Genomic DNA, 12830 nt, shown 5'->3' with positions numbered 1-12830 from the left:
GTCGTGATTTATTTTATTTTATTTCTACCTACGTGACTTTACCGAAAGAACCAAAGAGTATGGATTCCTGCTGTCACGAAAGCTCCAAATCAAGAAGAGCTACATAGCTCAGTGGGCCTTACCTGGTAAAATGAAAAAAAAATATTGGAATCGAACCCACGACCTCCTGTATACCAGGCGAGGTACTTAACATCTCGCCACGGTGGCACCCCGATTATTATTGACGAAGCAAGTCGACTCTGGACCAGTTTCGACCTACTGTGGGTCTCATCTGAGTCAGAAGGGAGAGGGCTCTTTGGGAAGAAAAAAAACAGGAAAATGGATATGTTTGTTGTTGGTGGTTGTCATACCGGTCAACCCTTTATCACAGACTAATTCAGATCTTATTGTTCACCCCGTGCCCTTCTAAATCTCAGCGTTCATCCTATAAAGTCCCATCACAAGGGATCAACACAAACAAATAAACACCTTTTTTGTTGCTCGTATTGAAACGGCTGTACGCCGCTGGACCTGAAACCCCACTCTCACTGCACAAGAATAGGGGCTCAACCGTACGGGTTGACGGGTATGTGTTGATGTTGTTGTTGGTTGGTTGGCGTTCTGCTTCTTCTTTCGGATTAGCGTGCCACTCGAGCTCCACGAGTCCTCAAGCGCCCCCAAGGGGAAACGTTCGCTCACTGCTGTGAGTCGGAGCGCCATCAGGTTCAGTTGATTTATTTTGGTATAACCCTGTGAGCCATTCGGCTCTTGAATCGGGTGCAACCACAACAAACAAAAAAAACACGAACAAGAAAAAACATCTTAAAGTGACTATGTGACTGTGTAAACAGAAAATCCATGAAAAAAAACAGCAAAATATTCCTGAAAAAAGCACCGTACACCAACGCTGTGTGCAAAAAAATCCCAGTGGGATGCAAGTCAAACAACAACAACCACAAGAAAACTTAGATTAAGGCCATCAGTCTAACTCCGTACTACAACAAAACAAACATGTCCAAACCAAAAAAAAACGTTTTCCAAATCACCAAAAAATAAAGCCATAATTGCAACGCAACAGTGATCACAGAGACTGTGGCTGGATTTTTACAATAAACTACATAAATAACATGTAACAACCTCGTCCCCCCACGGGGCTTTTGGATGTGGGATGTGGGATGTGGGGTGTGGGGTGTGCGTCCGCTCGCTCGCTCGCGCTTGCACAAACCGCGGCAGATGCGGGGTTGCTACCTGATGCACAGCGGCACAAAGGCCGACTTCAACGGGGGCGGTGGGAGGGGCTATGCCCCCCTCACTACCAACCACCGCCTTTCTCCCCACTACACTTTTACTGAAATCGCTACGGATGGAGTTTTTGTTTGTTTGTTGTTTAATTGTTTAACCCGTTATCAACAATAATATGTAGGCTATAACTACATATATTATCACTCCTTTGTTCTTTCGGTAAAGTCACGTAGGTAGAAAAATAAAATAATATATCACGACGTTTCGATCGCAACACAAGCGGTCGTCCTCAGGAGGAAAAAATAATCCAGCAGTTGAACCGCTGAACCAGCGAGAGAGCTATTACAACAACAAGAGGTTATATATGTTGGCGAAGGGCAAGCAAGCGGGGTCTGAGCTGGAAAGGAATTCCATCCCCGGACGCAAGCACGTCAGCTGTGTTAATGGGGAGATTCGGGAGAGAGAGATTAGGGAGAGAGATTAGCATGAAATGAGCTTCCGTCGCTGCATAAGAGTATCGTCCCCACATATGCGCACAACAGCAGTGTTAATGGGAGATTAGCACTATGTTGATGGGAGAGATTAGACAGAGATATCAGGGCGATTAGTAAGTTAACGTCATGTCTATGTGTAACACAAGCTGCGGCGCTGCCAACTGCGCTGTGTGGCAAGCGCGTCCACGCAAGAGAACCACCGCAACGGTGGTCGCGCCAGTGAGACACAAAGTCCATCACACAGCCAGAACCATCGGTACATCGAGGCTAAGGGAGCAGAGGTGGCCATGTTAGTGAGACCCCAGCCCGTTAATGCAGAGGCACCTAACAGGGCAATGCAACTCAGAGTCGGAGATAGCAGCTAAACGGCAGGGAATAATGAAAGCACCACAGCAAGTTACGACTTTGCTTGGCTAATAACGTCCTTCCAATGATTGCTCAGCTTATACCCATCTTCTCGGTTGAAATTGTCTCTGTGTTTATATATCTGGATGGCTTCATGGGCAAATCTTTGATGGTAGCCCGAAGGTTTGCAGAGTACCTTGGTCTTGGAAAAAACAATATCGTGCGAGCTCACTGCGTTTTAACAATGATCAGCCATGGCAGAGGTATTGGTTCTGTCGTGTTTCATATCTGCCTTGTGTTCGCGAACACGGTCCGAGACATGTCGTTTCGTTTCTCCAATGTAACTGCTGCCGCAGACACAACTTAGTTTGTAGACACCAGGGTATTGCATGTCAGGAATGACATCCTTCACAGATGGGATCAAATCACGGATTTTGTGTACTGTATTGAATCAGACCTGGATCTTGTGTTTGTTTAAGAATTTGGAAATCTTTTTGGTAACACCTGCTATGTATGGCAAGGTGATGGTTTTCATTGAGTCCTCAGATGGTTGTCTCCCCATGGTTGGGGATACAGCTTTGCGGATTGTGAGGTGTGAGTATTCATTCATCTTGAGGGCTTGGTGTACGTGCTCCAGTTCACTGGCTAGGTGGCGCTGGTCGGAGATGCAGCGGGCCCTATGGTGTAGTGTGTTGATGAGGGAGTTATTCTGGGCTGGATGGTGGTGGGAGTCAGGCTTTAGATAGGAATCTGTGTGGGTGGCTTTCCTTTAGACGAAATGTCCCAACGAGCCATCAGGCCTCTTCTTGATCAAAACATCCAGGAATGGTAGCTTGCCATCATTTTCCACTTCCATGGTGAATCGATGGATGGGTGTATGGAATTGATGTGGTTGAAAAATTGGTTCAGTGCTGGCTGGCCATGTGGCCAGATGACGAAAGTTTCATCTACGTATCTCTTCCACGGGGAAGGACGTAGGGTGGATATCAGGATGGCATCTGTTTCAAATTCTCCATGAAAACATTCGCTACCACTGGTGATAAGGGAGAACCCATAAGGGTACCTTCATTTTGTTTGTAGAATGTCCATTTCAGATGAAGTAAGTGTTGGTAAAGCAGTGCCTCACCAAAGTTGGTACATCAGGATTCAGTCCCTGTTGGACCAAGTTTTCAATGATTGCTATGGTGTCAGACGATGTAAATGTCGAGGGTTCTTCACGTTCTGCAGATATAGATGCCACCACCGCCATCTATTGCGCGGCCGGTTTGTTAGTACCTCAGGTTTGTTCATATCTCTGAAAGTTCGTAAGTTGAATGTTTCGAAGTAGAGGAGTCCCTGTACTCAATTATAATCTACATCACCAATCACCCTCCCAAACACCCCACAAACTACAAACACTTGGCAGAGCCCCCCTGAAAAATAGTCCTGAGAATCAGCGAAGCTTTTCCCCAGGGTGTAAACAAGCGTCACGACAATCACCAAACATTTCACTCTTTCTACCCCACACATCGTGGGGATTTTTCTTAACGCGAATAATTGGCACTCATTAAAGCAAACACAGGTGGGGATAGGTAGGATATATAGATAGGGGATAGGTAGGATCAATAAATAGGGGATAGATAGGATAGATAGACAGGGGATAGGTAGGATCGATAGATATGGGATAGGTAGGAGAGATAAATAGGGGATAGATAGATAGGGGATAGGTAAGATCGATAGATATGGGATAGGCAGGAGAGATAAATAGGGGACAGGTAGGAGAGATAAAAAGGTGACAGGTAGGATCGATAAATAGGGGATAGGTAGGATAGATAGGGGATAGGTAGGAGAGATAAATAGGGGATTAGGTAGGCCGGGACGGTTAACGATTTGTGGCTGGCTGTCGTGCGTCTTATCGAGGCTCCTCATGCCTACCACAGCTGCCGAATGAGGTAAATAAAAAAAATATATAACTATACATTGTTTACATTTTATTTTACCAGGTAACACCCCTTGAGCTATATAGCTCTTTTTCAGAAGCGATCTGGCTATCACAAATAATGGCTCAATGAAGTGGCTTATCATCGTGTGGAAATTAATGAGATAAATAAAAAATAACTATAAACGATTTATTTATTTTTTCCACGCAAGGCCCACGAAGCTGTATAGTAGCTCTTTAAAACAAGCTACCTGGCTATCACAAATGATAGCTCAACGAAGTGGCTTATCACGTGGAAATGTATAGCAGCCAAATACTCTAAACGCGTGGCTTTGCTTCATAATGTGGAGGGAAAAACCGGAGGACCCGGAGGAAAATCCACACGACCACGGGGAGAGAGAGACACCGCAAACTCTAAATATACAGCAGCAACAGCAGGCGTCAGAGTCGGGATCGAACAAACGACCTCCTGTATACCAGGCGAGGGAGTTAACATCTTGCCACCACGGCTGCCAAGTGAGATTAGCTCACGGTTTCCTCCGCCGTTGGTAATTAGCACGGACTGGTTGCGGTGGTCGTTAATTGAAAGGTTGATAATATTGAGCCACTCATAATGAGCACATTAACGCGAACAAGTAAAGTGTAATCCAAACATTTTTATTTTATTTTACCAGATAAGACCTACTGAGCTATATGTAGCTCTTTTTTTCAGAAGCGATCTGGCCACAAACGATAGCTCAGCGAAGTGGCTTGTTGCGTGGAAATGTACTGCGGCATAGATTCGAAATGGGGAGTGAAAAACCTGGAGGACTCGGAGAAAATGACTCGGTAATGCTGCTCGACTGCTGCTGCGTTGACAGTGGTGCACCATCATAATTAACAACACCAACAATACCAAACTCGACACGTTCAATTTTTGACTTCACAACTTTCGTGACTGCAGGAATTCATATTCTTGATTCTTTCGGTAAAGTCACGCAGGTATAATTTTTTTTTACTTAAAATAAAAATAAATTGAAAATAATAAAAGCAAAAAAAAGACTTTACCGAAAGAACACTGCGCGTGGCCTTGAAGTAATAGGCGACGTTTCGGGCAACGGCCCCTTCTTCATTGACACATGGACGTTTTAGAATGGGCCCTTCTTGATGTTGCCATCGGAGGTGGGCGATGGGTGGCGGTGGGTGGCACAAGTGGTTCGTGAATTCGTTGTGCACGGCTCAGGAGGGATTATCGTGCCGGGCCAGGTCAGGTCTCTTCACCTCGGCGATTCCTTCTTTTATTGTCATCGTCAAGGAAGTCTTTTTTTTGTTTAAGCCCTGGCGGGGGGGGGGGGTCAGTGAATCCACCACGAATTTTCTGAAAAGCTCCGGCTCCAGAGGCCACCACCGAATCAATGCCCCCCCCACCTTCCCCCCCCCCACCTTCTCCCCCCACCTTCCCCCCCAACTTCCCCCCCTACTTCCCTCCCCCCACCTTACCCCCCCCACCTTCCCCCCCCACCTTCCCCCGCCCCACCTCCTCCCCCCCCAGAGCTGTCGGAATGCAACACCCAAAGTAGCCGCGGCTCGACTGAGATTGTACCGGATTATAAGACGCTTCGCTCCGTGTTCCGGGAACCACGAGGAGTTCCCGGGACACGGCTCACATCAGTGGCGAGTGATATGTGAAGAGGGTCTACACCCCACCAAAGACAAACATCCCCCGTATAGACTTCAACAGACTGTTGGGGCAAGTGCTGTGAGCGAGTTGCACCTATGAAGGCCGATACGGCACACGACGGGGTGGGTGGTCAGCACCACGCCCGGCCGCCTTTGTCTCCCCCAGTGGCGATGTTTACACGACGCACCATGCACTAATTTGAGGCTGAGTCGACCTAGGGAAGGCCCAGGACCCGTTCAGATAATCGTCACTGGGTGTTGGTGGCCGTGAGTGGGACTCGAACTCGGGGTCGCCGGGTTCGTAGCGCAGCGTAGCGCTAACCGCTGCGCCACCGCTCCCCACAGTGGTCGCGCGCACACACACCACACACTCACACAGACACACACACTCACACACACACAGACACGCACACTCACACACCACACACTCACACAGACACAGATACACACACTCACATAGACACACACACTCACACAGACACACACACAGACACGCACACTCACACACCACACACTCACACAGACACACACACTCACACAGACACATACACACCACACACTCACACACACACACTCACACAGACACGCACACCTATTTAAAAATGCGGAGAATACGAGATGTTCCTATTCCTTTCTCTTATACTGCGAGTTGCAAGCCTGCCAAAGTCGGCTACAATCTACTGCATGCCTTTGTTTATCTGCACTGCGTTGTACTGTGGATGGAGCGGTGGCGCACTTGTTAGCGCACTTGTTAGCGCACTAATATAGCTGGAAATTAATTTCTTAACACTTCACCAATAAGAACTCACCAGCATGGCAACGTAAGGTAAAAAAACACCCATTGACAATGTGGCATGTGGAGGCCTTCATCCAGCAGTGGTTTGACAAATGGCTGTGAATTAACAATATTTAGAGGGTGGTCTCGCCCACACCTAACAGGCACTGCCCACTACTCAGGTAGCCCCGACCACCGCCAAACTAGCCCCGCCCACTACTTAGGTGCCCCGCCCACTACTCAGGTACCCCCTCCCACTACTCAAGTAGCGCCGCCCACTACTCAGGTAGCCCCTCCCACTACTCAAGTAGCCCCGCCCACTACTCAAGTAGCACCGCCCACTACTCAGGTAGCCCCGCCCACTACTCAGGTAGCCCCGCCCACTACTCAGGTAGCCCCGCCCACCGCCAGTGTAGCCCCGGCCGCGACTCAGGTAGCCCCACCCACTCAGTTTCAGTTTATTTTGGTATAGCCCTGTGAGCCATTCGGCTCTTGAATCGGGTGCAACCACAACAAACAATAAAAAACAAAAACACGAACAAGTAAAACATCTTATAGTGACTATGTGACTGTGCAGACAGAAAATCCATGGAAAAAGAACAGCAAAAATATTCCTGAAAAAAATCACCGTACACCAACGCTGTGTGCAACAAATCACAGTGGGATGCAAGTCAAACAACAACAACAACAAACACAAGAAAACTTAGATTAAGGCCATCAGTCTAACTCCGTACTACAACAAAACAAACATGTCCAAACAAAAAAAAACCGTTTTACAAATCACCAAAAAATAAAGGCATAATTGCAACGTAACAGTGATCACAAGGACTGTGACCGATTTTTTACAATAAACTACGTAAATAACATGTAACACCAAATCCTAGAGCCATAGCTGGTTGCATGAGTTACTCCACAACAACAGAAGCATCGGTCGGAGTGTCAAATTTTTCAATGCACCTTTAAGATCAGCACGCTAAATCAAAATACAGATAATACTTTGCAGCGTCATCCGGAGCGAAACATTTTATTTTACGCCAATGAATAGCAGTGGCAGCTAGGGGTGTACAACTCCTCTAGAGCACTCAGGGGCGGAGCCAGGGGGTGACAGGGTAGACAATTGTCACCCCGAAAAAAAAAATCGAAAATCTGAAACATTCTGCGTATAAGTGTACGACACTCGGTCTGGCGGACTCCGTGCAACTGCATTGTCAGAGTGTGTCGCCAACCGATGGCGTCTACAGTTCAACAGCCTGACTCTCTAATCATTCTTGAAGTTAACATTTGTTGAATGTCACCCCGGGCTGAAAATCCTGGCTCCGCCCCTGCGCCCACTACTCAGGTAGCCCCTCCTACTACTCAAGTAGCCCCGCCCACTACTCAGGTAGCCCAGCCCACCACCAATGTAGCCCCGGCCGCTACTCAGGTAGACCCGCCCACTACTCAAGTAGCCCCTCCCCACTACTCAGGTAGCCCCGACCACCGTCAGAAGAGCCCCGCCCACTACTCAGATAGCCCCGCCCACTTCTAAGGTAGTCCCACCCATTCCTCAGCTATCCGAACCGACTGCTCAAGTAAAGCTCCGTCCTTTGCCTTGCAACACGACTTGAGCATGAAGCCAGAACATCTCAAACGGGGACAGCCTTTCTGAGCCCACCGGCTGGTGGGAGGGGGCTCCTTTAGGGGGGGGGCGCACTCAAAACAGGAATAACCCGAAACAGAGAGTGACAGGCACACACCTCGCCGCTCTCTGTACATTGACACCGAGAACGCAATCGGAACATAATTGGCGAAGAGCAACGTCAGAGTCGAGAGAGGGGTAAGCTTACCCCCCTGGGGTTGAGAGGTCGTGTACCCACCCCCGGGGGGCCCACACAACCCACGTGGGAGTTCACTGTGCAGCGAGCCTTACCGGTTCGCCAGCGAGGTGGCTCCATGAGATGCTGAGCCAGCACATCATCAGCCCAGGGCGCTACGCTGGCGAGGTGTTAACTACCTCGCCTGGTATGCAGAAGGCCGTGGGTTCGAACCCGACCCTGACGATGCCTGCTGCTGTATATTTGGATAATAGATTTTGTCCCCCTTTTTTCTGGCAAACAAAACAGCTGTGTTGAGATGTTAAAACACCAAACTGAAACCTTTAACAAGTGAATCATGTCTGTATTAACCACAATACTTGTGGTCAGAATGCAAACAAAAAACACTGATAATATATGCGTTGTCCTTGAACTGATTGGTCCACCCCAGAGACAGCTTTCTTTCTCTGGTGTGGACTAATCAGTTTCAAGGACAACGCATATATTATCAGAGTATGTTTTTGTTTGCATTCTGACCACAAGCATTGTGGTTAATGCAGACATGATTCACTTGTAAAAGGTTTCAGTTTGGTGTTTTAACATCTTAACACAACTGTTTGTTGCCAGAAAAAAGGGGAAAACCCTATTATCATATTTAGAAACTGGCAAAAGAGGTCCTATGATTTATATTTGTCTCTTTCTCTCTCTCTCCCCCCGTGGTCGCGTGGATTGGGTCTCCCGAAATAAATATACAACCATGTACCAACTCCACACAGTGCTAATGTACCAACTCTACACAGTGCTAATGCACCGACTGCACACAAACACTCACGTACCGACTCCACACAAACACACTCACGTACCGACCCCACACAAACACTCACGTACCGACTCCACACAAACACACTCACGTACCGACCCCACACAAACACTCACGTACCGACCCCACACACACAAACACTCACGTACAGACTGCACACACACACAAACACTCACGTACCGACTGCACACACACACTCACGTACCGACTCTACACACACACAAACACTCACGTACCGACTCTACACACACACACTCACGTACAGACTCTACACACAAACACTCACGTACCGACTCTACACACACACAAACACTCACGTACCGACTCCACCCACAAACACTCACGTACCGACTGCACAACACAAACACTCACGTACCGACTCTACACACAAACACTCACGTACCGACTCTACACAAACGCTCACGTACCGACTCTACACAAACACACTCACGTACCGACTGCACACAAACACTCACGTACCGACTGCACACAAACACTCACGTACCGACTCTACACACACACACTCACGTACCGACTCTACACACAAACACAAACACTCACGTACCGACTCCACACAAACACACTCACGTACCGACTCTACACACACACACTCACGTACCGACTCTACACACACACACTCACGTACCGACTGCACACACAAACACTCACGTACCGACTCTACACAAACACACACGTACCGACTCTACACAAACACTCACGTACCGACTCCACCCACAAACACTCACGTACCGACTGCACAACACAAACACTCACGTACCGACTCTACACACACACACTCACGTACCGACTCTACACACACACAAACACTCACGTACCGACTCCACCGACACACACTCACGTACCGACTGCACAACACAAACACTCACGTACCGACTCTACACACAAACACTCACGTACCGACTCTACACACACACAAACACTCACGTACAGACTCTACACACACACACTCACGTACCGACTGCACAACACAAACACTCACGTACCGACTCTACACACAAACACTCACGTACCGACTCTACACACACACACTCACGTACCGACTCTACACACACACACTCACGTACCGACTCTACCCACAAACGCTCACGTACCGACTGCACAACACAAACACTCACGTACCGACTCTACACACACACACTCACGTACCGACTCTACACACACACAAACACTCACGTACCGACTCTACACACAAACACTCACGTACCGACTGCACACACAAACACTCACGTACCGACTCCACCCACAAACACTCACGTACCGACTGCACACACACACAAACGCTCACGTACCGACTCTACACACACACACTCACGTACCGACTCTACACAAACACACTCACGTACCGACTCTACACAAACACACTCACGTACCGACTCTACACACAAACACTCACGTACCGACTCTACACAAACACTCACGTACCGACTCTACACACACACACTCACGTACCGACTCTACACAAACACTCACGTACCGACTCTACACAAACACTCACGTACCGACTCTACACACACACAAACACTCACGTACCGACTCTACACACACACAAACACTCACGTACCGACTCTACACACACACAAACACTCACGTACCGACTCTACACAAACACTCACGTACCGACTCTACACACACACTCACGTACCGACTCTACACAAACACACTCACGTACCGACTCTACACACAAACACAAACACTCACGTACCGACTCTACACACACACACAAACACTCATGTACCGACCCCACACAGGCACCATTGTACGGCACCGCTCTTGTTCTGTATCGCATCGAGAGACACTTCCGAAACTCGAGTGCACCTTTTTTTGTACCAAACCAGCGAGAGGGAAAAAAAAATCTATCCTCCTGGAATGTTTTTTTTCTCTTTCTGTTTAAACCCTAACTCCCCCCACATTGAGATGGAAATAAAGTCCATTTGGTGTGGGGGGGGGCGTGATACAAAGAGGGGCAGTGAAAGAGGCAGGATGCCGTGGGTTTGTCAAGCACTCGTGTCGGACAATAGAGATACCACCCGAGCAGAGCCGGATTAACCCTCAGGCTAAATCAGGCCTTGGGCCGGTGTCCTTCATTATCTTTCAGAGGTGGGAGGGGGTGGGGTAGGGGGGGCAACTTTCGTCCATGAGACATCATCAGTGTGAGGGGCCGTCACGCATTTGCCACCGTTGGGGGTTTGACAGCAGCACGATGATGATCACGACGATGACGAGGCGGTGTTGTCACTCTTCGTGTATTATCGGGGACCGAGCTCAAGGCCACCAGGGCCCACCAGTGACCCGCGGGCCTTGCGATGAAAAACGCCGCTCTGAGGCCCTCATAGTTTGTGTAGGCCCTCCTTTAGGCCCAACAATACTTGTCAACCCCATATTCTTGTACAGGGAAATTGAGTGTTTCAGGTCCATACGGCGTGTACAGCCGTTTTAATACGGACACGAAAATGGTCTATCTGTTTGTGTCTCTCCCTTTGTGATGGGACCAACGTTGAGATTTATAAGTGGCACGGGGTGACAAATATAAGGTCTGCATTCTAGAATTGAAGTTTTCCTGACTGCAATGATCCATACACCTGATGACGGAAGCTTGTGTTGCCTCCGAAACGTCGTGATTTGATTAACTTTTTATTTTATTTTTACCTACGTGACTCTACCGAAAGAACCAAAAAGTAAGGTCTGCATTGGCGTGTAATAAGCTAGGGCACTGATAATGGGTTGCCAGGTATTGTCCACCATCCCACGTTGAAGTCACAACTGAGCGACCATCACACGACAATTGGATTCTTTAATTCGTTGTCTTTGCATCACGACGATAAAATGTTTTTTTTACCATTGCCACAGCGGCTAAATCTAGGAAAACTTACATATTTTTGCTGTTGTAAAGAAATGAGTGTAGCGAGTAATGAATTCACCTTGCGTCGAATAAAATATGTTCGTTTTACCACGGGTAAATAGATACGTACGTCTGATGACCGCGTGTGCATTGCCACATCTTGCAATGTGGTAATACACACTTGGGCCCTTCCCTCCTTCTTAACCCTTAGGGGCACCTCGTGAACCGATAATCCGGAGCCCCTGGGGGCTTCCACTTCGCACGCAAATTTCCGCAGACGACCGCGTGGGGGACGGCTCCAGCCCATCATAGGCTTCGAGAGATGTATTACCGGAGCCGCCACAATCTCGTATGGGGTCACTCCCGTTGAACCTGTATGTGTGTGTGTGTCCGTTGAAACTTCTTTCGCACCGCACGTAGCGGGACATCTCGCTTGCAGATTTCCACGCCCGCCAACGGGCCGAGCCGTCGACCCAATCGGGATCGGGCCACGTGGCCGATGCGGCCGGGCCACGTGGCCGATGCGGCCGGGCCGACGTCACGGACGGCGCCATCGAAAGATCCGGCGGCCTGCGAGCGCGCGTGGCCACGAACCCGGCAAACCAATCGACCGCATCGTAAACACTCCGCCGCCGCTGCCTTTACCCCTTCAAGGGAGGAATGGGCGAGGCCCACTCTGCTTCTGAACAGACAATAGAGTTGATGACGACGTCTAAAATTGCATCTTTAATCTGCTGTTATTAATCCACACGAGAGAGAGATGAAGACGTGTAGCCGCCGGCATGGCTAAGATCCTGGGATCGAACCCAGGTTCCAGCCGTCCCAAACAATATAATAGGTAGCAATTGATTGTTTTTTTCTATCCAGGAAAGGCACGCTGAGGCCGTATGGCTCATTGTCAAGAGGGTCCTGCCACTGCTGCTATAATAGGTTTTAATTCTCAGT

The sequence above is a fragment of the Petromyzon marinus genome, chromosome 19 (assembly GCF_048934315.1).
Source record: "Petromyzon marinus isolate PM22_M1 ecotype Great Lakes invasive population chromosome 19, UKy_Petmar_22M1.pri1.0, whole genome shotgun sequence".
In the NCBI taxonomy this organism is placed as follows: domain Eukaryota; kingdom Metazoa; phylum Chordata; class Hyperoartia; order Petromyzontiformes; family Petromyzontidae; genus Petromyzon; species Petromyzon marinus.
This window is presented reverse-complemented; position numbering follows the sequence as displayed.